General features: G+C 30.3%; 2 long non-coding RNA genes across 2 annotated transcripts; both read right to left on the bottom strand.

Moving 5' to 3' along the window:
* Positions 1–2,789: 2,789 nt before the first annotated feature.
* LOC107638041 (uncharacterized) lies at positions 2,790–4,261 on the bottom strand. Its single transcript, XR_001619704.3, has 2 exons — positions 4,139–4,261; positions 2,790–3,092 (listed from the first exon to the last, which is right to left on the bottom strand). It is a non-coding gene; the product is annotated as an uncharacterized LOC107638041 (long non-coding RNA).
* A 15,178-nt stretch (positions 4,262–19,439) lies between these two features.
* Positions 19,440–20,403, bottom strand: LOC107638040 (uncharacterized). Its single transcript, XR_015880580.1, has 2 exons — positions 20,265–20,403; positions 19,440–19,756 (listed from the first exon to the last, which is right to left on the bottom strand). It is a non-coding gene; the product is annotated as an uncharacterized LOC107638040 (long non-coding RNA).
* Positions 20,404–27,258: the final 6,855 nt, after the last annotated feature.

The raw sequence follows: 27,258 nt of genomic DNA, 5'->3' as shown, positions 1-27,258 counted from the left end.
CCCCTTGAGAGTCGTACCTCCTTATTATCATTGACTTATGACTCGAGTATAAGGATTTAAATATTAGGGTGTTGCATAAAAAAAAAGAAAAAGATGAATAAAAAAAAGAAAAAATGGTGATGATGATGAAAAAAGAAGAAGAAGCAGCAGCAGAAGATGAGGAGGAGGAAGAGGAAGAGTTTTGAATTATGCAGAACTTATCAGCACACATACACCGAAAATTCTTAATATAAATAATACACTCGAATATCTTTGTGTTATAACCAAATATCTTCGTGTTACACCCAAATTTGCTGCAAATACAGAAAAATATTTCTTCTAATGCTATATTTTTCTCTTCTTCTTCTTATTTCTTTCTTTCTTTTAGTTGAATGAATGTAAGTTCATCCTCTTCGAAGTAATTTTGTAGCATTATGTGTTTTTTATTCTTCTTTATTTAATTTTTTTGTTTTTATTCTTGTTAAAAGAGTAAAACAAGAAAAAATTTGAGAAGATAAAACAAGAAAAAAATATGAATAAGAAAAAAAGAAGATGATGATGATGAAAAAGAAGAAGAAGCAACAGAAGATGAGGAGGAGGGAGAATAAGAGTTTTGAATTATGCAGAACTTATCAGTACACATACACCGAAAATTCTTAAACAATAAACTCAAATACATGTTACACCCAAATTTGCTGCAAATAGAGAAAAATATTTTTTTAATGCAGAAGTTTTACATACATTCAATTTAAACCATCAATGATGAAACATTATTCACCTACAAAATCATAAACTACTAACGAAAAAATTAAATAGAATCGAACCACACCTCAACCACTTGATTGGATTCAGAACAATAATCAATTTTATTTTGGTTCAATTGACAATTTGAACTTGAATTATTCGTTATCTTCAACAACGAGATAACTGGTGATGGAGGAGAAAGAGAAAAAGGAAGGAGGAGAAGAAATTCCAATAAAAAAGAAGGAGGAAGAGGAGGAGAAGGAGGAGGTGGTGTTGGTGACGACGATAACGAAAGAGCAAAATAACGAAGAAAAAAAAGAACGTGCAGTAACGGCACGAAAAAGAACGTGTGCGCGTGCATGAATATAAATGACTTTTATAGACTTGCATCAAAAAATAACTTATATGTGGAGAATAATTGTTATAAAAAATATTATAAATTAATGATGATTTCTATTAACTATTAATGTGATGGTAAAATTTGTCATCAATTAAAAGATTCTATACCATATCTTGATTCTCTTTTATATCTTTAAAGATATTATAGACTTGTTTGGGTAAATTTTTTAAAAATATTTTTTTGAGTTATTTTTTAATTTAAAAAAATTATTTAATTTTATATTTGGATATTTTATAAAAAATATTTTTTTATTTGTCAATTATGTTTAGATACAATAATATAAAAATATTATTTATTTATTTATTTATTATATAAAAAATATATTTTTAAAATTTTTTTTTTAAAAAGATATAAATGATAACTTTTTAATTTTTTATTTTGTTAATATTTTTATTTTATTATTAAAAAAATTATTAAATATGTTAAATTTTTTTTTATTAAATTTAATGATACTCAAATAACTACTATATAAAGTATTTTATTTAAAGTTAATGAGTACATGTTCTAGAGTCGGTGTCGTCTTTTATAGTGTTTTTTTTTCTAGCTTCTAACTATTTTGTACAATAATTTATATTTTTTTATTTCAAAGTTTATCTTTAAAGATAGAAATTAGAATTCCGTTATTTGTTTTATTTAATCTATCCGTACTTTTATTTATTTAGTTATATAATGTTAGGCAAGTTTGTAATATACTCCTTTCATATCATATTAGGTGTCTTTTTTAAGTTGTGTACAATTATTAAGACAATCATTAGGTTTTATTGAAAATATTATTTTTTCTCTATATTAACTCTTTAATTTAAACTTCAAACTTTCTCTTTTTAATTATTTAATAATAAAGAGTATCATTAATAAAAATTAATTAATAACTTTTTGAAATAAGAAAATAATATTTAATTTGTAATAAAAATAAAAATAAAAAAACATTAAATAAGACATAAAGACGATACGTTTTACTTTATTTCTCTTTCTACTATTAATAATATCTAACATAAATTATTATCTTTTTTTATTTTAAATAATAAATATTAAATATTAGTCTAAACTATAAATTACTATTGAATTGTCAAATTACTGACAAAAGACTCTAAATTTCTTAACAACTAAAATACTTTCAAAATATTTTAATTTGTCACGTTATCTATAAATAGATTTACCCTTATGAGGTTGATCGTGTGATATTAAATATATTTTTTTATGAATTTAATTTTGATGAACAGTCAATATAAAATAATTTTATACATATATAATTTAATTATGTAACAGTAAATCAGTAAAAATAACTAATTTTTATATTAATTACGTAAATAGTCATCCAAAAAAAATGTATATAATTGGATGATCATGCATATAAAATATTTTATATTATACATAAAAATTAAACTCTCTTTCTATTATATATGAAAGATAAATTTTGTTTTATCTTCTCTTATTTCTTATTAATCAATTTTAATACTAATAAAAAAATACACAAAAATTATGCATACAATATTTCTTCTACCAAATAATAACAAAATCTTAACGAAAAAAAATTAGTAACTACTAACTACTCATAACATTTTGTTTGAGAGATGATAATGCCATTTTTTATTTTGGGAGATGATTTCCCTGATTTTTTAACCTTATAATAAAGTAAAAAGTAACTAGAAACGAGAAAGATGGTAAATAAAATTGGAAACATCAGTCTGATATAATATTTAAGCTTTTTATTATTCGTTGTCCCCTATTGGAAGTTTGAAACACATTTATGGAAAAGGAAAACTAATGTTTTAGAGATAGGACTAAAAATTGTCACAAGGAGGTGGGTATTCACAAATACATTTGTTGGCAATGCAATCTCCACTTGCTATTCTTCCATATGTGTCTTTGCAAAAAGCATTGCACGGCGGACTTAATTTACAAACTACATGAGGGAATGTTGTTTTGCAGTAGCTAACCTCTGCTGTTACTTTCGATAGTCTTTCATTTCCTACACATACATACACATCAAACAGATACAACAATTATTAGTACTCCTGTATGAAACAAGAATATTTTACTTAGTTGTTGTGTCTAATTATTCGTGTATCGATCGGACACATTTCAGACACAACACTTATTTAATATTCATCTTACATGAATAACTTTTGTACCAAACCGAAACTTGATAAAAAAAAAAACATAAAATTACTTTTTAGACATGTTTAAACATATTTAAATATTATCACGTGTCAACGTGTTCATCCTTATTATTCTTAATATACCTTCTTAAAATAAGTTTAGAAATAGTATATATTATTATTTATTAAAATAAAAAAAATTTTAAATACGTTATATAATTAAGGAAAACGTTAAACTAGTTAAAAAATTCATTTATATTTTAATATTAATAAAATATTAAAATATTATTATAATTTATTAAAAAGTATTTTATATATTTTTTATATACATGTCATGTCCCATGTCTTATAAAAATTTAAAATTTGTATATCCTTGTGTCTCATATTATATCATGTCCCGTATCATGCATGTTTTATACAGCCAGTTTCTTATAGAAAAATAAATCAATTTTTACCCTTTTTTTACATAAATTTTTATAAATTAATCAGAAATTCTTCAAAAAAAAAGTTTTTCAGTTTTTTATATAAAAATAAAAAGAATATATTCTAACTAAATAATTTTTTAAGTTATTTTAAACGTGAAAATAAATCAAATTGTAAAATTACCTTTTTAATGATCATAAATAAGCACAAGTGCACAACCTTAAAATGTGTTCCTTATGACATTTTCTGGCACTTTTTTTGGGTTTAAAAACGATATTTTTCATGTATATGCAAAAAATAATTAGATTTTTAAAGAAATGAATTTCCAATTTTATAAGTAAATAAACATAAATCAGTTTTCAATTATTTTTAACAATATAAAAAACCATTCTTCTTTTTAACAATAAAATAAATTATAAGGCAAATAGTCTCATTTTCGTGCAACAGGATAAGAAAATTAAACCTTATTTATTAGATAACTAATAAAACATACCGATGCCAATGGAAAAAATAAAGAGAACGATGAGAACATAAGTAAAGGCTTTCATCTTAATTCTTATTAGCTTGAGCAGCCTTCACTCTTCAGGTTTGCCTTGTTATGTACATGAAACAACTTATACATGTCTATCCATATATATATGCCTTTGATGGCATCTTTTATTTACTATAGTATACTAAAATTAATTACATTTTAACAAAATAAGAGGAGGGTACATTCTTGTTATGGTACCTAATTAATTTTATAATTATTCTATTATCAAAGTCAAACCACATAATTACCATTTCTAATAAAAAAATAATTAATTAAGAAATTAATAAGTAAAATTTAATTTTAATACAGCACGAATAATATAAAGAAGTTTTATATGTATATCTAATTATGTATCATTACTATATCAACAAAATAACTACTTTTAATAATCACTACCAAAAAAAATATTGAATATTATTGGATTTATTGGCAAATTTACGAAATAAATTTGATGGTAACATACTTTCCCATCAGATTTAACGACAGAATAAATCTGACGGTATAAATTTTACCGGTAACTAATTATTGTTGGATTTATTTTTGCACTGGTAATTACCGTTGGATTATGATTTCAAGACATGAAAATCAAACGTTGCTAAACTTATTGGCGTCGTGCGCTATGTATTTTGCTCTACGCTAGAGTCGAAAAAATTTGACGGTAAATCTCATTGTACATTTTTATTTTTAATTAAACTGGTTGATCTTTACCGTCGAATAATTTTAACGGTAGATTTATTTTTAATTAAATTGGTTGATCTTTACCCTTGGAGAATTTTGACCTATTGATTTTCTGCTCATCTACTTCTCTGTGTTCTGTTCACATTCAATACCCATCCTTGAACCAATTACGGTAGAGCTGAAGTGTTATATCCGAAAGTCCTAACCATTTAGTCAGCCGACACTTATAGCACAAACACCTAGATACACCTTGAGACCTAAACGGTTCCATATTGAATACATACGCAACAAAATCGTTAACCCCGCAAAGAACTCAAATTTTAACCCCCTCTCCCGCCCACCGTTATCCCCATCATACATTCATAGATGATGACTTGGAATTGTTTTGTCACAAAACTCTTAAATTCAACCAACAATACAATTTATTAAAATTTTTAAAAAATTTGGTAGAATTTCTTCTATAATTAGAATTTTTCATCAAATTTAACTTTTATTTTTTTACAAACCAAACATGTTTTAAACAATTTAAACGAAAATTCGGTAGAACTTTTCATTAATTCAAAAAAATCCACCAAATAAGTTTATCACTTTTTACAGAGGAAACAATTGCAGGGATAATATATTAGAAGAAATAACATTCAATAAAATATAAAATCATAGCCGTTCTAGTGCGTAACCCCTTATTACTCCACAATTTTTCGACAAACAAAGATTTTGAGAAGGCTCCACTACGCAAACTTCTTCCACTTTCGTCCTAAAACTCTATCATAGAAAAAGTAAGTTCAACGTAAAACATAAAGAGCATAGCACGTTTACAGATATAAAACCAACCTGAGTATTGCATGAACAACTTATGATTAAAGTTATACAACTTTAAAAAAATCCTAAAATAGAAATAAAGTTAGTAAAATCTAAAAACTAATAATCAAAACTTAAAAATCTAATCTGAAAAATTAATAAAGGAAGTGAAATATAAAAATTAATAACCCTAAATGTTTATTTACTTTTATCAAAATTAAACTTAAAAAATTTGTAATTGATCTTATGTTTTAAACTAAAAACTAATTAGAAAAATATTATATTACCTTATAATAGAATATAACAAACAATGTTATTCTTTTTTCCATTCATGTTATTAATAAGAAAAATTAACAACTTATAATTCAGTAATCATCATTCTAATTACATATTTTCTAACTCATAACAAATTAAGATTTAAGATTTAAGTACTCTAAAATTCTTAGTGAGTGAATTATCTAGAGACAGTGATGGTGCAAAAAAACTTCTCCAGCGTGGTGGTGGCAGCAGTAGTAACCAACTTGGATGGATACATTTATGCATTTAAGATTTCAGTTTAAAAATTATAAATGTAAAATAGGATACAATATGAAGAGGGAGGAATCTAACCTACCCAAACAGAGGAAGGAGGCAGCTCCGACAAGCAGTGACGATAGCGACAAAATCGGCGGTGGCACCACGACGTTCCATGCGGTGTAAGTTGGTGGTGGCAGCGATCAGTCCACGCGTGGTCTTTGGAGATTGGTGGTGGTGGCCAGTGGAGAGAGAGAGAGAGAGAGAGAGAGAGAGAGAGAGAGAGAGAGAGAGAGAGAGAGAGAGAGAGAGAGAGAGAGAGAGAGAGAGAGAGAGAGAGAGAGAGAGGACGTGCGATTCCAAATTTAGGGCCAATTTTACTGTCGGCTTTTTCAACGGATCATTCCAACGGTAACCTCATCATGCGTCACAAAAAGCAGCGTTCCTTTAAGTGAGATTTACTGACAGATAAATCCGCCGGTACACAACGCGCCAAATTTCTCATTCTTTCCTCTAAATATTACCAGCACATTTACCAGTGAAAATCAAATTCGACAGTAACATTTTTTTCAGATGAATTTATCGCCTAATCCACCGGTGCTTTCGACGGTAAATTCGTCACTAATATCCAACATTAAATCCGACAGTATTCAATGTTTTTTTATAGTAAATCAACACATGAATGATCATCTAAAAGAACAGATATATAATTGAACGATGGTATAAAATAGTTTATACTATCAATACATAAAAATTAAACTCTTAATAAGTATGCTAACGAATTAATTACGGTGAAAAAAAATCTTCTAAATTGAAGAAAATTGTAAAGGAATAAAGTAATGGATTAATTACTATTGAATTTATAATTTTTATTATGCGTGGACTTTACCACCTTGATTTAAGTTTGATTAGACGTGTTTGGTAGTAAAATAAAATTATACAAAACAAAAAATTTAAATATTCAATTACTTGTAATATATTTATTAAGAAAAAAATTAAAAAAATCTAATAATAATTTTAAACAAAGTCTTAAGAGCACTTTTTAGTAAAAAATTAGATTATAAATTATGTATTTTTTTTCAATAAACTAACTAATTTATTACTAATTAAAATATAAAAAAATAAATTTTTAGTAAACTTTTCCATTTTCCATTTTAAAAGTGGATATTAACCAAATCCCTTAGATATTTTATCATATTACACTTTTCATAAAATTTCTCTTCTTTATTACTTTTTTTCCCTACAATTATTCTCTTCCTTGTAAATATGTTATGCTTTTTGTGTTATGTGTTATGATTTTGTTTCCTAGTTTTAATTTAGCTTTAATTTATCTGGTTATAATTTTATAATTTTGATGAGTTGGTTGCTAATTTGCTGCCTTGCTAGTTGTAATTTGGCAATTTAGTTTTAATTTTGTTCTTTTAGTTTGCTGGTCAGTTGGTGGTATTTGAAGAAACTGTTTTGACATGACTTTTAGAAGAGTTCAATATATCAAATAGGAAGCATTTCAGGTGAAGCAATGTACTTTCATAGCATTTCAGTACACCATTGTGTATTACCATTGAAATTTAAAATAAAATATTCTAATGGTGAAAATTATGTTAAAAACTTTATAATGTGGACATATAGATTGAAGGGTGCATTGTTGAACTTTAACCTAATGCTTAAGTCATCATTTGCTATATTCATCGAAGGTCAAATTTGCCCCCAACTAATGTGACTGGTGGGTGTGTTGTGACTTGGGTCAATGGCTTGGAGGTTCATCTGAAATGGGTTGTGGATCCGGATTTGAGCCTCTTGGTTTGTCTATTTTTGGTCAGATATAACACATGATCAAGACAAAAAAATTCAAGATAAAATGTCTTGGGTTCATCATGAAATTTGAAGATATCTTTATACACTTTCTCAATCCAATTGAATAAGGTTTCTCTAAAAGATGCATGTTCAATTATATTGAGAATCATAATAAAGTACTCTGAAGTGAAAGTAACAAAACTAAGAATGATGATTATTCATGGAATCTAAAATTGGAATACAACATATAGCAATAGCAAATAAGTTACAACATAAATAAGTACTAATAGTATCTAAAAGTGAACCGAAATTTTCTAACACGAAAAAAGTAATAATAAAGAAAATTTATGATAAAAGATTAAAGTGAAGATACAAATAAAAATAATAATAATCCCTAAAACTCATAATAAAGATAAAATTGAAATAGATTTAAGTTAGTTTAAAATTTTTATGATTATATTGAGGTTATTTGTAGTAACAATAAATATAAAATGGATGTAATATACTCAATCATATGATTTCTAAAATCAAAAATAATATGCATGGTGAGACTGGAATAGAGGAAAATCCAAAGGATCAAAATTGATTTATATTCACGTTACATTTTTCTTGAGTTACTTAGCCACATTTTTGAACGATAAAAAAGCTATACGTCTCTAGAAAATCAAGTCTATTATTTTTTATTTACTCTGATATTAATTTTTATGATTAAATAATATAGAACCTATTGTTTTATTTTAATTTCATTTTAGACAACTTTTGTAGTTTTGATAATAATATTAATAATACCAAATAATATTAAATAAAATATTACAAGCTAGAATACCATGTAACATAATTCAGCTAAATACGAGAAATAGCCAAAATTTCTATGTAATGCGATTGCAACATGCAGAGTGTTTCAATCATAATTATATTGTTCGATTAAGGATATTAAGAAGTATTACATAAGCGTTTACGCATTTGATAATGACCTACCTCCTTTTACTCTTTCTTCTTGCTATCCTGTCCACAAATCAAAAGACTCCAGTTAAAAATTTGTCTTTCTCATTTTAGAGCTGTGCATAATAGACTTTTCCTATTCAAAATTAAGGGTAGAGGAGTCATTCACCCCCCACCTAAAAAACAAAAAGAAAATTGGAACTTGCTCGTACATACCTCACCAGTATGCCAAGCCCGTACAGTTCGTCACCTGAAACGTTTCCTATCAAATAAGAGTGTTGTCTTAGTTGTCTATACCTGATCATGATTAATAAATTGTTAGGTAAAGTATTAAATTGACTCTTACGTTTGGATCTAATCCTGTTTTGGTTGCTAAAGTCTAAAGTATTATATTTGAATTTTAAAAAAATTTATTTAGCTTCAATGTAGTCCTACCGTAAAATTAATCTTAAATAATTAATGTAACACCCTAACTTTTAGTACCTCATGATCGCACTAAAAGCTCAGGTATTATTTACCTCTAAACCTTCAATTTCATACTATATTTATTTTATATTGAGCCTTTACGAATACGAACTGTGTAACACCCTAATATTCAAATCCTTATTCTCAAGTCAAAAGTTAATGATAATAAGGGGGTACGACTCTCAAGGAGGGTTTGTTTTTTTTTAATACATAATTACAAATAAAATTGAAAGGATTATTAAACGAGAAGCTTGAAAAAAATAAAAATAAAATTGCGAAGTCGTATCACTCACGTATCGACAACTAGAAGATAAAGCGTGAAGTCGAAAGCGTTATAAGAATAAAGTCATAAAGGAGAATAAGAAAATGACAGAAGGTATATATATGTATATATAGCATAAGTAGACATAAGTAGATAGCCACTAGACGCGATCCGCGAAGTTTAGGCCGGCTAGGGTATAGGATATAAGTAGTTGACATTAATAACTCCTAGTCTCTCCCAAATGATACATAAGGGCCTCTATAGGCAAGTTTTCAAAAGAGTTCAATACATAAGCTTTTCAAAATAAAGGTGGAGAGATTTTAAGCAAAATATAAATTAGAGGATATAAAGATCTCCGCCGTCTTTCAGATGAATCACAGCTCACTACTGAGCACCTGAACCTGCATCTGAAAAAATAAGAGATATATACGGAATGAGAACCCCCGACCCATGAGTTCCCAGTACGGTAAAAGTGCCAAATAAATACAATGCATTGTAATAAAAACTCACTAAGCATCCTAAACTTCCTTTCACCCAATATTCATCCTATGTTCTCGCTAATCCATAAATAGGCAACTGTCATAAGGGAATGCTAAATCTAATTCGTATTCCTCATGCTTCCCAACTTTCTAGCTCTCCGACAATTCACAATCAGAATTATAAACAAAACTATTTCCAACTATTCTGTCTCAGCAATTCTGTGTCATTACCTCATATCCTCACATGGAGCAAGTAAAATCACTTCACTGCGTCTACTCAGGGAGCTCAAATTATCTCATACCCTACCTGGAGCAAGTGAAACAACTTCACTGCGTCTACCCAGGGAGCTCAATAATCTCATTCAATAATCATCATCATTATTCAATCACATCATCAACTCATATCATCAAGAACAACCCTCAGCGTCAACCGACACCAACATGAGGGACCTCTCAGTTGTACAAACACAAGCAATATAGGCAAGTAATACACAATAAGGTACAAGTAGAACAAGTAGCACATAATCAGGTAACATAGCATATATGATATAGCAATCCAAAACAAATAGGCAAACCCAAATAATTCAAACATATGCAAATGATGTATGCCTGTCCTATGGCTGATGATATCATCTGTCGGTTATATAGCCAACCCGACACGTCCTGGTAGCTAACCATGGACAGAAACACCTATGCGGAGCAAGTGGACTTGAGCTACAACCCCTTTTCTACTACCCACTTAACCCAGAGCCAGTGGAACAACCACTACTATGGCTACTACCCAGACGGGTGTTTAAAAGCTCAACCTGGAGCGAGTGGAATCACCACTACTGCCGCTACTACCCAGGCGTCACAAAGTGGGACGAACCACAACCATTTCTACTGCTCAGGATCTCAAAACATACATTCATTCAGTTTAAAATCAATCATCATTGTTATCAAATCTCAAACATTAACCTGGAGCAAGCGGAACGAATCACAACCCTTGCTACTGCCCAAGTATCACAAATACACATTCATTCATAATCACTCTTCATTATTACCAATTCTCAAACAATGACCCGGAGCAAGCAGGACGAACCACGACCCTTGCAACTACCTAGGTATCACAGACATTCATTCATTCAAAACTCCACAATTAAACTCATTTATCATAGTTCTCCTTCCCCATCTCATACCCGGAGCAAGTGGACAACGCCACAGCCTACTATCCCGGCACAGTCTTTCTGTTGCGCCTTATTACTATTAGAGGGAATCCATGCCCTGTCACCATTAGAGGATATCTGTGCCCTGTCACCATTAGAGGGTATCGGTGCCCTATCCATCATTATTCATTTACTACATTCATTCATTAATCATATATGCATCTCCGGCATACTCGCCACATGTTCAAGCTTCCTCAATCAGTCATAATCATTTAATCATTACTCATATACATATACATACTCAACCATAATTCAATGCTTATCACAGCCATCCGGCTTATAACATACACAGCACTTGCACCATCATCCTCAGCAACTCATACAATCATCATTACTCATCATTCATCATTGATTCTCACTTTACTTCATCCACAAGTTACCACATGTCCTAGCTTCTTTTTATTACTAGGCATACTATAAAGATTTAGGACTTAGAGGATGAAAATGGAGGCTTAGGCGTATGAAATTCGGCTTTAAAAACTCAAAAATCAAGTTTTGTTGAAAATAGGGTCACGCGTGCGCGTCTCCCACGTGCACGCATGGGAAATGGAGAAAAGTGGGTGACGCGTATGAATCGCTCATGTGCACGCGTGGAAAGTAGAGAGGTAGGGTGACGTGTGCGCGTCAGTCACGCGTACGCGTGGATGCGTTTTGTGCTCCTCGCACAAAACCGGCACGCTACCATCACAACTCTCTGGAATTTATACCACGCACCTGCATCAATACAGCGACACGTACGCGTTGGCCAGGTGCACACATGAGAGAGTAAAAATCGTGAGTGACGCGTGCACGTCGGAGTACGTTTTATTAAAAATTTTTCTAAGTCTGAAAAAGCTGCAGAATTTTATTTTCAAACCTCAAACTTCCGCCACACATAAATTCTTCAACAAAATTGTTTTTTCAACCATTTCCGAACCGTTGGAAAGATCGTTAAATAAACTTTCATAAAAAATCCAGTTTTGAGGAATTCCTAACTCCGAGGATTGAGTTACGGACCACCGAAGTTGTTCAAAAATCAGTTTTTACCCAAAAACAGAAATCACCAATTATTCCAATGTTCACAAGACAAATTCATTTCCACTAATCCAAATGACCACAACCCAACCACATTCACATAATTACACTCAACCAAAACCAAACTTACTTCATCTACACAATTCAATCCAATTTCGTCACCTTCCACTCCTAAATTTCTAATTTTTTATTATTCTATATTCCTCCCATTTATTCACATACTCAATATTCAATATCCATTCAATCTCATATGAGATCACACAATACACACATCACCTACCTTTCTTACCTCTTTCTGACTTCCGGCCCAAGATTCACGTCATTTGGCCCAAATTCACAATTTAAATACATATTTCACAAACCAATATTCATTATCCAATTCATCAAATTCTAAACACACCAAACATACAAATTCACACAATTCTCAACCCAATCATTAATTTACATTACAAATCAACTATGCATATTAGTACCAACTATTTACACAATCCAAACTTAATCCTAGGGGCATCTAGCCTAGGAATTCTCATCACACCACATGGTACTTAAATGAAACTTAAACCGCACCTTTTGGAGTGAAACCAATTGAGCCTCTTCTTTGGAAGTCTCCACCAACCTTAGCTCCAAGCCTCACCAAAGCTCCACAAGCAAGACCAACCTCCCAATTGTGCACCAAAATCAACTAATACTGTAACATAACCAATTTCACACTTACAATCAACCTAGGGTTCATGAAAATGATAAATCACAAGGGTTTGAGGGTTTCTTAACCTTAACCCACGAATTTGGTTAATGAAGCTCACCAATGGCTCATACTAGAGCACTTCTAAATAACTAAAATCACAAGATTTCCTCAAAACCCAAACCAAATTCGAATTTAAAGAGAAAAACGAAAATTGGTCAGAGGATGGTAGAATACTCATCACAAAACTTAGATAGAATTGTAGAGTATGAGAAGAGCGACGCGTGGCCATAAACGGCCTGTCAATCGGAGTTCCGGATCAAAAGTTATGGTGATTTGAAGTTTGATGGAGTTAGGATTTTCTCTCTTCTTCCTCTCTTCTCCATTTCAGCATCCCACACCTCTTTACGGTTTGACCGTACAAACCAAAACTTTTAATTAAGAAAACGAAGATTCTTTATTTTAAACCTCTTAACTACAAAGGTATATATATTCACATAGCATTAAATACATAGACTTACTACAAAATTCTCAAAAAAAAAATCCTACCCCTCTAAAATCCAAAATAATAAACGACGAGGGGAAAATAAATTCTAACAACTCAATTTGTAAACAGAATCTTCTATGTTCTTGTAGTTTCACACTAAGCCTTCGCACCTATAGCTAAAAGGGGTGAAAATATAGGGTAAGAACTGGAGAGTTCTTAGTAGGGTTGTGGTATAGAGTTATATTCATTTTATATATATTTGGTCCGCAGTAACAGTCAACAAAGTACTATCCAAGTCAACAAACAAAGAATCCAATTACAAGCACACACAATCATAGAAAACACACTCACAAACAAATATGCGTAAACAAGTATGATGTATGTCTATCCCTAGTACAGGTAATGAGCTCATCTGTCGGTTTTGACCCGCTCCCGACATAACTCAGCAACCTTTGTCTGAGTTTGGTTTCATGTGTCATAACCTCTGTAAGTAATCGCTGTCTTACAGGTGCGACTCTCTTGAGCCGATGTATGCAAACATAATCTCTATAAGCAACCTCAGTCTTACAGGTGAGGCTCTCTCTAGCCAATGTATGTATCGATAACCTCTGTAAGCAACCTCTATCTTACAAGTGCGACCTCCCCTGAATTGGCCAATGTATCTCTGGAAGTAAATCTTGGTGGACTCACCACCATATCTTTGCTCATTTTCAGCAAGTACACAATCATCTCAGCTCGTTTTCAATGCCAAACAATACTTCTACTTATCTCCTTTTCGTTTTTTTCTTTCTTTTGTTTTTTTATTCCTGCTCTCTACTCTCCTGTGGCAAAGGTTCTTTAGATTCTTTTAATCTTTGCTTTCTGCTCTCCTGTGGCAGAAGTTTCTTTAATATTCTTCTTTCCTCTTCTTTTATTTCTTCTTCTTTTCTTTAATCTTTTAATTCTTTATCATAACTCTACTGCATACTCTGAGTGTCTATCATGCAGTAGGACTTGTCCTAATGACAAGAGTTTGAGTTTTAGATGCATGACCGTCTATTGATTAATGTTGTTAGTCGACCATTGTATTTCTCATGGTATTAGGTCTGGCCAACTTAATACTAATGATTTGTGTATACAAAAACACTAATGGATTATCATAGACGAGATAGAAATAATAGATTATGTGAATCACGGGGTTTGGGAACGTTAGAAGTTACGTTTTAACGATTCGTTTCGACGTATACTCTTTATTCGTGATGTGTGACTTGGTGTCATCTCTTTCATTGTTTTCATTAGAATTTTTTGTTTCGGATTCCTTCCTTTAAAAAAATGTGATTTGAATACTTCTTTCAACCACACCTTATCGTTCATGCATATCTTTGCTTGATTGTGATCCAATCTGTTCACTTGAATCTTTTCGAGTGTTCATCCTTGGCGTTGCATGTATTTTTCTCATGAATTTAGTCCCCTTTTGTAGAGTTTGAACTTATTTTAATGTATCAATTTTCGAGGACGAAAATTTTTATAAGTGGGGTAGGATGTAACACCTCGAATTTTTTGAAAATTAAATAAATAGTTAATTATGAGTTATTATATTATATTGAGATTTTATTTTTAAGAAATTATTTTTAATACTATACCCAGTCAGCAGTAACAACCGAATCACGCATCAAACATAATAACTATAGAACATAAAGAGAAAACAAACACAACACATACACAATCACGGAAAACAGAATTCATAGAAGATATGCTCAAACAATCATGATGCATGCATATCCCTAGTGCAGGTAATGAGCTCATATGTCGGTTTCGACCCGCTCACGACGCAACTCAGCAACCTTTGTCTGAGTTTGGTTCAGTGCCATAACCTCTGTAAGCAACCTCTGTCTTACAGTGTGACTCTCTTGAGCCGATGTATGCAAACATAACCTCTGTAAGCAACCTCGGTCTTACAGGTGAGGCTCTCTCTGGCCAATGTATGTATCCTCTCTCTGGCCAATGTATGTATCAATAACCTCTGTAAGCAACCTCTGTCTTACAGATGCGACCATCCCCTGGATTGGCCGATGTATCTCTGGAAGTAAATCTCGGTGGATTCACCACCATATCTCTACTCGTTTTCAGCAGGTACATAATAATCTTAGCTCGTTCTCAAGGCCAAACAATACTTTAACTTATCCCCTTTTCGTTTCGTTCTTTCTTTCGTTTCTTTTATTCTTACTCTCTGCTCTTCTCTGGCAGAGGTTCTTTAGATTCTTTTAATTTTTGCTCTCTGCTCTTCTGTGGCAGAGGTTTCTCTAATTCAAGGCCAAACAATACTTTTACTTATCCCCTTTTCGTTTTCGTTCTTTCTTTTGTTTCTTTTATTCTTACTCTCTACTCTCCTATGGCAGATGTTCTTTAGATTCTTTTAATCTTTACTCTTCTGTGGCAGAGGTTTCTCTAATATTTTTCTTTCCTTTTCTTTTCTTTCTTCTTCTTCTTTTCTTTCCTATTATTCCATAATATAAATTATTTTCGCATTATTCCCTCACCTCTCCCTAAGTGTCATATGGAAAAGAAATATAAAGTTCTTTAATTAAGTCTGCGTTCTTTAAAGCTTTTAGGATTACTTTGCTTGCTTCATTAATATTACATATTATAATATTCTTATAAAATAATATCTTTGATAAATACTAATTATAGTAATGATTTATTTTGATATAAATGAGTAATTTTAAAGAAGTATTTAAAATAATATTTATAATCTCCTTTTAAAGAAACCTCTGCCACAGGAGAGCAGAGAGCAAAGATTAAAAGAATCTAAAGAACCTCTGCCACAGGAGAGCAGAGAGCAGGAATAAAAGAAACGAAAGAAAGAACAAAACGAAAAGGAGATAAGTAGAAGTATTGTTTGGCATTGAGAATGAGCTGAGATGATTATGTACCTGTTGAAAATAAGCAAGGATATGGTGGTGAATCCCCCGAGATTTGCTTCCAGAGATACATCATCCAATCCAGGGAATGGTCGCACTTGTAAGACAGAGGTTGCTTATAGAGGTTATCGATACATACATTGGCCAGAGAGAGCCTCACCTGTAAGACTGAGGTTGTTTACGGAGGTTATATTTGCATACATCGGCTCAAGAGAGTTGCACCTGTAAAACAAAGGTTGCTACTAGAGGTTATGACACTAAAAACCAAACTCAGACAAAGATTGCTGAGTTACGTTGGGAGCGGGTCGAAACCAACAAATGAGCTCATTACTTGCACTAGGGATAGACATGCATCATACTTGTTTGTGAGTGTCTTTTCTATGATTGTGTGTGCTTGTGATTGGATTTTGTGTTCTATAATTGTTGAATTGGATAGTACTTTGTTGACTGTTACTACGGACCAAATATATATAAAATGAATATAACTCTATACCCCGACCCTACTAAGAACTCCCCAGTTCTTACCCCTTATTTCCACCCCCTTTCATCAGCTACAGGTGCGAAGGCTTAGTGCAGAACTACAAGAACATAGAAGATTCTGTTTACAAGTTGAGTTGTTAGAATTTATTTTCCCCTCGTCGTTTATTATTTTGGATTTTAGAGGGGTAGGATTTGTTTTTTAGAATCTTGGAGTAAGTCTATGTATTTAATGCTATGTGAATATATATATACCTACCTTTGTAGTAAAGTGGTTTAAAATAAAGAATCTTCGTTTTCTTAACTAAAGTTTCGGTTCGTATTCGTAAATGCTCAATATTAAATAAATATAGTATGAAATTGAAGGTTTAAAGGTAAGTAACACTTGAGCTTTTTGCAATCATGAGGTACTAAAAGTTAGAATGTTACAATTAACGTCACTGTTCCACCAAACTTTAATATCCTTTCCTAAAAAAAAGGTACAAACTCAAGAAGTACCAGATCAGCAACAGATGTATCACTGCGAGCCATTGTTCTTAGTTTAAGCACATGGAGAATATTTTTGAGAATTCACTTTTAGCAGAAAAATTTGTCGGTGGCAACCAGGAATTTAAACACTGAATTTCATTAATTATTTGACATTGACTTTATAATAGAACTATATTGAAACTAAATGAAACATTTTTAGATTCAATATTTTAAATTTTTGTGACTAAAATAAAATTAAACTCAAATATAAAAATCAATTTAATATTTTACCCTAAATTATTATTATTTTTTTAAATAATGAATAAAGAAAAATAAGGCATACTAGCCATCCTACCGTTAGATGGAGCGGGCATGAAATTCAAAATCGTTGGAAACTTAGAATAAGAAGGGAGGGAGTTAACCCATTTGCCACCTTTATTTCACGCCAAAGTCACAAATTATTTTCTTTGGAAGAATAATTAGTTCCTATAAAATATTCTTAAACTGTTTCTCATACCTCCACACCCTATATATGAATTATGATCTCATCCTTATTAATGCTGGATCCAACATAGTGAAAGTAAAAATAATAAAAAAGATAATGAAAAAATTAATATAAATATATTTAGATATTTAAAATTTAAAATAAATTAATAAAGCTTTTAATTATTTAATTAACACATCAAAATTAAATGTATATTATTTTAAAGTTTTTTTTATTTTAATATTTTGATCATGTTGCATAATATATTTATGAGAAACGTTAAAGGATTAGCAAAATATATTATTTTTTAATTTGGTCATTATTTTTAATTATTAATTTAATTTTTTTAGTCTAATAATTTTATAATATACTTTTAGATTTTAGCTTACACTTTTAAATATTAATATCTAACTATTGACAAAAAAAATAAATTATGCTATTTCTCTATGTTTATTATTAATACTAATATTTTGTCAAACACTTTGTATTTCTCAAATAATATTTTTATTAATTATTTTTATATAATACAAAAAAATTTATAACTCAATAATTATTCAATAATTTTGTAGTATTTTTAAGTGTAAGGTTAATTAACACTCTATAATATTTGTGGTAGAATTTTTTGGACAAAGACAATTATTATATATAAGGCCATAATTAAATTAAATAAAACATTAAAAGAAAGATAAATAAATGACATATATATAATTTCAATTAATTTTTAAAAAAATTATTAAATACCAATAGTCTCATTCATATTTAAAAAACTAAGCTTAATTTTGGATAAATAACTAATTAGATTATTATTATTTTTATTTTATTATTATTGTTATTGTTGTGGTTGTTATATATTGTTGTTGTTAACTATCAATTTGGTACTAAAATAATTCAACCGCTGACAAAAAATTCTTGAAAGATGTTACGTTATCGACAAAATAACCCATGATTTGAAAATGCGAAAAAAAAAAACTAATAATTATTATATTTTTGTAAGTGACCAAAATTCTTTTATATTTAACAAATCGTTTATCCATTTTATTTGAAGTTTATTTTGTGATAATATTTGAATAAATATTTAGAAGATAAATAAATAGATTCGAAATAAAATTTGATCTCTAGATTTTTTTTAATTTAAAAAAAATGATAATTCACAATAATTTTTTTAAATCTCGTGACATAAAATTACCACATTTTAAGGATTAAAAATCTTATTTTTTAATAATGAATCCAAAAATTTGCATCCAAATTTGATTTAAAAGTTTTTTTAGAATATATTTAATATTTAATTTTTTTGTTTTGTTTTTTAATATTTTGGTGGCTCAATTGTCATTGGTATCTTTATTTGGAGTTTTTTTTAATCAGTAATGTAAATTTTTGGATATTATTTTAATAGTTTATTATTATTATTATTATTATTATTATTATTATTATTATTATTATTATATACTTTTTTATTTTTAATTGAGTAGAGTTATTTTTTTTCTATCTAAATTGATTAGATCTATCTATATAACACGATAATTTTTTTTATCTTTCTATTGTTATTAAATAATATAAGTTTTTCACACATTTTTTTTTAAATGTTGAGACAAACACATTATGATAATAAAAGCATTATGTAAATTCATATATTTATTTATTTATTGGTTTAATGGGGCCCACACCTCCACATGTAGATCCATCCCTGCATTACCCAATTACCCATTATTTAAATATTTATTGAAAAGGGGACAATGTTGTAAAAGTAAGGGTACTACAAATTTAACATGGGTAATAACAAATACAATCTTCTATTGCGTTGCAATGACCAGATGCTCGCCCTCCATGTATTCTCTTGCAGACACTGTTGCATGTGTTTTCTATACAGCCTCCTTCACTCTGTGTTTGTTGACACTCTTTTGCCTCTGATACTTTCAACAACCTTTCATTGTCTATGCATATTTACACATCAACCATATAATAAAACCATTAGTACTTTGATGTAAAATTTAAACTATGCTTAAAGAATATGCATTTTGATTTGTGCTTTTTATTTTCTGTTTTTAAAATTTTGTAAAAAAAAAATAAAAAATAAAAACACAAAAATAAGATTTTATTATTTTGGTTATTTTCTCTTATTCCATCATAAAATCTTTAAAAGAGAGAATATTAAAAATAAAAATACAAATAAAAAACATCCTTAGTGTTTAATTATTTGGTTTGAAAAAAAAAATTTGTTTTTATTTTTAATATTTTTAGCTTTAGGATTTTATTGAAGAAAAATTGAAAATAATAAAATTTTATAAGTAAATAAACATAAATCAATTTCCAATTATTTTTAACAATATAAAAAATCATTCTTCTTTTTAACAATAAAATAAATTATAAGGCAAATAGTCTCATTTTCGTGCAACAGAATAAGAAAAGTTAAACCTTATTTATTAGATAACTAAAACATACCGATGCCAACGGAGAAAATAAAGAGAACGATGAGAACATAAGTAAAGGCTTTCATCTTAATTCTTATTAGCTTGAGCAGCCTTCACTCTTCAAGTTTGCCTTGTTAGGTACATGAAACAACTTATACATGTCTATCCATATATATATGCCTTTGATGGCATGGAAGAATGCTAGAGTGCGTTATTAAAATAAAGTAAATAAAGAAATTGAGATGATGGTTAAGCGATGACAAAAAATAATAAATTTTGATGATTTTTTAATATTTTTTATATTTATTATAATATATTAAAATTAATTACGTTTTACTAGAATAAGGGGAGGGTACTTCTTGTTATGGTACCTAATTAATTTTGTAATTATTTCATTATTAAAGTCAAACCACATAATTACCATTTTTAATAACGATAACATTAAAGAAATAAAAAAAGCCAAAATTTGTTTTATTTATTCTTTATTAATTGTCATAATAATTAATAAATAATAAATAAGATAAATTTTAATTATTTTTAGTTATTTTTTTTTGTTGTCAAATATTTTTGTTCTAATAAAAATTAAAACCTTTAAAAGGTTAATAAGTAGAATTTAATTTTAATAAATTGATAATATAAATGAAATTTATATGTATATTTAATTACATATTATTATATCAATAACAATAATTATTTTTAACAATTAACATCTGAATGGTCATCTAAAATAATAGATATATAATTGAACAATAACATAAAATAATTTATACTGTCAATATATTAAAATTAAACTCTTAATAAGTATTCTAAAGACATTAATTAAGATGAGAAAAAGATCCTCTAAAATAAAAAAAATTATAAAACGATAAAATAATGAATTAATTACTATATATTCCATTTGTAATTTTAATTGCGTGTACATTGTGGAAGTCAACACCTTAATTTAAGTGTGATTAGACTTGTTTGGTAGTAAAGAAAATTATAAAAAACAAAAAAAGATGAAAATTTCAATTTACTTGTAATATATTTATTAAAAAATTAAAATTTTAATCAAAGTCTTAAGAGCATTTGTTAGTGAAAAATTATATTATAAATTCTATATTTTTTTTCAATAAACTAACTAATTAAAATAAAAAAAAAATAAATTCTTAGTAAAACTTTTGCATTTTCTATTTTAAAAGTAGATATTGTATTATAAGAGAAAGATGCTAAATATTGCGGGCGTCCATTGCCGCCGGTGACCCCATCCTCTAACTGCAACCACCTACCTTCTCTCTTCCTTTTTCTCGTCTTCTCCATATCATATTCCTCTGCTATTTTCGCGACAAGAACAATGAGCCCCTGTCTCTGAGTTCCTCCGACGCTAGCTCTGCTTCCATCACTGCCTCCATAGCCGCCGCCTCTGGAGTGGTAGCTCTTCCCTCTTCTAGCCTTCTGTATGTTCAGCTTCTTCCATATTTCTGCATTTCTCAGGTTTACCCTGCATTCCGTGCTGCATTCTGTTTACATTCTGTTTAAGTCGTAGAGTTAGCATTGGTTAATTTTTGTTCAATTAATTAGTTAGAAATGCATGTTTAGTTGATTCTAGGTGGTTAGGTAGTTTTAGGATTTTGGTTAGTGGATTTAGGATTGATTTTTGCTATTGATGCTATCTGGAATGGCTGATTCTCATTTGTTTTGCTGTGTGATGCTGATGTTGATTTTCTTTTGGTTAAGCTATATGTTACTGTTGTTGCTACTTTGCTTGCTGCTGTTCAATTCATATGAATTTACTGGGATTTATGCTGATTGAGTAATCTGAATTTATATGAACTAAGTTTATTTTGTTGTTTGCTTAATCCGGCAACGCTCAATTTACTGTCGGAATGCTGCCGAATTTTTCTGAAATCTTTTTGCTATTAATTTCCAATTGTGAACTGAACTCGGCACATTTTGACTTTAGTCCTACTTGATTATTGCCAAATTCAATTCATAAATTGGTCAGCTGGCATTTCGGCTCTTTAGTTCCCTTTATTCAAATTACATCATTGGTGATAACAAGGAACTATTTGACGAATTTCTATGTCAATTAGAACCTTGATTGACCAAGTGATTTTGAACCTCTTTGATGTTTTTCATCACTCAAGTTAGGTCCAAATTTCTATCCTTCATTATCATATTTCAAGTGTATTTCTCGTTGACCATTGAAGTTGTTTTCCTAAACCTTCAAGTGGCCTAATCTTGTTTCTTTTGTCTAAGGTTCTTTTAAGTTGTAATTATTGGTGCAATTTCATTTATGTAGCCGTTTTCATTGTTCCAATTTAACTTTGGTTACATGAGTGCATTTTTAATTATTCTACACCAATTTTTGCACTTAAGTGATCAAACACATTGATGATGACTTGTATTTTTCTTTTGTACTTTTGTGCATTACATATTTCATCATCAATGACTTGCATTGTATGCATGGATATGTGAGCTTGCTTGTTCTTAAACTTTGTGAACTTCTTTTGGTTAAGAACTACATTACCATGCCACTAATTTTAACCCACTTTTCTAACTTTTGACTTAATTGACTTTCTAACTTTTCTTTTTAGTTTTCACCCTTTTTCAAACTAACTCTTTTAATTTCTTTTGAGGCATGATACTTATTGTTTCTTAACAAGCAAGCGTTCTGAATTTCATTGTATAGATTCTTGGATAGTGATTTCTGATTAATTTTTTTTAATCCTACCTTTCTTTCATTCCAAGGATTTATCTCTTTTTGAATCACTTCAGGTTTTAGCTTTAACTCCTCTGTTGCTTATCTTCTGTTTGTTTTGCTTACATATTATTTGCCTTTTTGTTTTTCTACTTTGATTTGATAATCTGTACCCTGGAAATTCTGTTTTTCAGGATGTCTGATAGGAAAGGGAAAGGCAAGGCTAAGGCCAGCTCCAGTAAAAGGAAGAGAGGACAGTTGACGAGCGAAACTCTCGCGCGATCTAGAATTTTCACAAATAAATTCCCGTTGTAAGTACAGTTTTTAGACCGACAAGAATTTCTTTCGTACAAAAGTTTGGTTGTCACAAGTAACAAAACCCAATAAAATTTATAACCGAAGTATTTAAACCTCGGGTCGTCTCTCAAGGAATTGCAGGAAAGTATGATTTATTATTGGTTATGAAAAAGTATCGTTGGGTTTTTGAAATAAGGAACAAGTAATTTAAATGACAAGAAAAATAAATTAATAATAAAGTAAATTAATTATCATGAAAACCATTGCAAGGTATGAGAACTGGAAATCACATCTTAGTTATCCTTATCAGGTGTGATGAGAATTGTTATTGCTCCCACTTAGTTAACCCTTACTAAATAAAGGAAAGTCAAATGGACTAATTAACTTGATTCCTCAAGTCCTAGTCAACTCCTACAGAAAGACTAGCTTTAGAGGGATCCAAATCAATCAGCAAATTCCAATTTTTAATCAACCGCTGAGTTTGATAACTCAGGTGTCACCAATTACTCAACCAAAGTAAAGGGGGGGGGGGAATCTAAATTATTTATATCATAAATAGAAGAAAGCAATCATAAATTTGAAATACCTCAAATTGCATTTAAACATAAATTCAAATCTAACATGAAGGGTTCATAAGCCAAATTGGCTAAATAAGTAATTAACAAGTGAAATCATTAAAATAAATAAAAGTAGAAGAGAAACTAAATTGAGGAACATTGAACTTGGAATTGAGGAGAAAATAAACATACTCTAAGAGAAGTCCTAATTCTAAAACCTAAGAGAGAGGAGAGAACCTCTCTCTCCCTAAAACTACATCTAAAAACCTAAAATTATCAATTCCATGTTGTATGAATGAATGAATGCATTCCCCCACTTTATAGCCTATAATCTGAGTTTTTTGGGCCAAAAACTGGGTCAAAAACAGCCCAAAAATCGCTGGGGGCGACTTCTGTAATTTTATGCACGTGGTGTCGGTCACGCGTGCGTGTCATTTGGAAGTTTTCCTTGTCACGCGTATGCGTCAGTCACGCATACGCATCGCTCGTGCTTTTTGCTAGGCACGCGTTCGCATTGTCCATGCGTGCGCGTCGCTGCCATTTCCTTCAAAACTCTATTTTGTGCATTCCTTCCATTTTTGCATATTTCCTTTATGTCCTCTAAACCATTCCTGCCCTATGAAGCCTGAAAATACTTAACACACAAATCACGGTATCGAATGGTAATAAAGGATAATTAAAATTAATATTTTTAAGGCATAGGAAACATGTTTTCACATATATCATAGAATAAGGAAGGAATTATAAAACCATGCAAATCTTATGAATAAGTGGGTGAAAAATTGATAAAAACACTCAATTGAGCACAAGATAAACCATAAAATAGTGGTTTATAAATCTCTCCACACTTAAACATTAGCATGTCCTCATGCTAAGCTAAAGAGAAGCTATAAGAGAGTGAAGGGAAATGGTAAAACTTATGAAATGCAACCTATCTATATGAATGCAACTAAATGCAAAAATATTTCTACCTACTTGGTCAAAGTAAATAAATCTTTCAAGAACAGACATGAACTGGATTTCACTAATTCAAATCATAAAATAAAGTACAAGTAAACTTGCAGAAGAAAATAGCTCATGAAAGCCGGGAACAAAGAATCGAGCACCAAACCCTCACTGGAAGTGTATACACTCTAATCACTCAAGTGTTTAAGGTTCGATTCTTTCAATTCTCGACTAACCTTGCTGTCTAAGACTTGCTCTTCTTCTACCAATCAAAAGAAATTTAATGCACAAATACACAAATCAAGAGGTCTTTTAAGGGTTGTAATGGGGTCAAGGTCAAGGTAGGATTGTATTTGGTCAAGTGGACTAAAATCTGAATCCTTAATTAACTTAAACTTTCCACCTAACTTAAGCCAATCCATGTAATCAGAATATAAAACCTAACTATCCATTAACCATGTCTTCCACATATTCATGCATCCAAATTTCGAGTACAGTACATATGCATTGCTTTCACCATTTACTTTGGGGAATTTTGTCCCCTTTATTATTTGCTCCTTTTTTTTCTTTTTTTTCTCCTTTATTTATTTTTTTTCTTTTTATATATATATTTTTTCTTTTTCTTTTGATTTTTTTTCTCAATGCATATGATTAAATTATTGAATGCATGAACATGTTCTAAACATTTCTTTCACATTTTTATAAAGATATATAACACCCAATTCTTAAACCAAATATTTCCAAACCCACTTTTCCCCACACTTAATTCATGAGCACTCTCACTAGTCTAAGCTAACCAAGGATTCAAATTTAAGGACATTATTGTTTTTCGCTTAGAGTTAGTGATGAGTTAAAGTAAAGAACAAAGGGGTATAATAGGCTCAAAATTGGTTTGCAAGTGATAATGAAAGGTAAGGTCATATGGGTATGTAAGCTCAGTGAAACAAAGGCCTCAATCATATAAGTATATGCATACATCAAACAATGGAAATATAGAATTAAGCAAGACAAAGATCACAATTTTAGAGAGAATAACACACACCAAAATTAAATTTTGGTTGATAAAATGCAACCAATCAAATAGGCTCAAACTCTCACTGGTTTTGTTTGTTCGAGCTCTAAACTATGTTCTAGTATAATATTCCTTCAAACAAGTTTAACACAAATTTTCAATTTAAATTAGTGAAATGCTGTAAAAAGTTTCTTGAAAAAGAAAATATTACTTTAACCAAGTGGTGGTAAAATATGCACAAAATCAAACAAATATGCAATTAAAGATGCAAATGCAACAATGAACAAACAAAGAAAATAAAACATTGGTGTTGAGAGGAAAATTACTAACCCACGGAAGTCGGTATCGACCTCCCCACACTTAAAGATTGCACCATCCTCGGTGCATGCTAAGATGTGCAAGTGGACAGGTTGCTACACTGATACTTTTCTCCAAAGAACGTGCGTAGGAACTTGTTTGTCGCCCCATGTAAACGTTTTCTGTTTCCCTTCCTCGGTGGTCATCCTGAAAGAAGAGAAAAAAGAAGAAAAGTAACCCAGAAATAAAGATAAGAAAACAAATAAAATATGGTTGGGTTAATACCAAATAATGAGGGTTCCAACTACATGGTAGCTACAACATGCAAGTGAGAAAACAATAGAAGAAAATGGCATATCAATAGTGCAAAATTTGCAACAATGGGATAAATAATATCATCCCATCAATGTAAAACAAGTCACTAAGCACCAAAATAATACCAGAAAAGATACAACAGTTGAAAAATAAAATTTAACACCAATGGAAAAATAATAAATTTAGAAAAGAAAATAAAAATATGCACAAAATTAAAATACAATGAATGAAAGTATGCAAATAAATTAAGTAAAATAGAATGAAAGTGAAGAGGGATGAGAAGTTAAAGGGATAAAGAAGAAGAAAGTAAGAAAGGAAGAAGAAAGAATAAGGAAAGATAGAAGAAAGAAGAAAGAATGATAATAGAAAGATAAGCAGGATTGGAGAAGAAAAGATAGGAATTCTGGCGCTGATCTGGATAAACTGTGCATCGCATGCGACGCGAACATGTGGACGCGTGGGTCACGCATTTGCGTGAAATGAACTGTACCATTGGCGCGAGAGCAGCCTCTCGTACGCACAACTCTCTGTTTCGTTCACATAATGCCAAAATTTAGGGTGACGCGTGCGCGTTGAATGGCCTCTTTTTGAAAAATGACGCGGACGTGTGGGGCATAGGGGTGGCAATATGTACCCTACCCGCGGGTACCCAATCCGACCCCACCCGATCGGGCAGGGTTGCCAACCCGATCCGCAGCGGGTAGGGTAGGGTGCGGGTAGGGTTCTCGTGCAGGTTGGGTAGGGTGCGGGTTGAGCCTCAACCCTACCCGACCAACCCGCACTCTATATATGTTTATGTTATATACTTATACAAAAATATGTTTTAAGTGGATGTTGAATCAAAGACCTCTCCCTAAATGCAAAAGATCCTTAACCACTAAAAGAAAATCATTAATTGATAATTTAATATTTTTTTTACATA

Source organism: Arachis ipaensis, chromosome B4 (genome assembly GCF_059453495.1).
Source record: "Arachis ipaensis isolate K30076 ecotype BB chromosome B4, ASM5945349v1, whole genome shotgun sequence".
Taxonomy (NCBI): Eukaryota; Viridiplantae; Streptophyta; class Magnoliopsida; order Fabales; family Fabaceae; genus Arachis; species Arachis ipaensis.
This window is presented reverse-complemented; position numbering and strand designations above follow the sequence as displayed.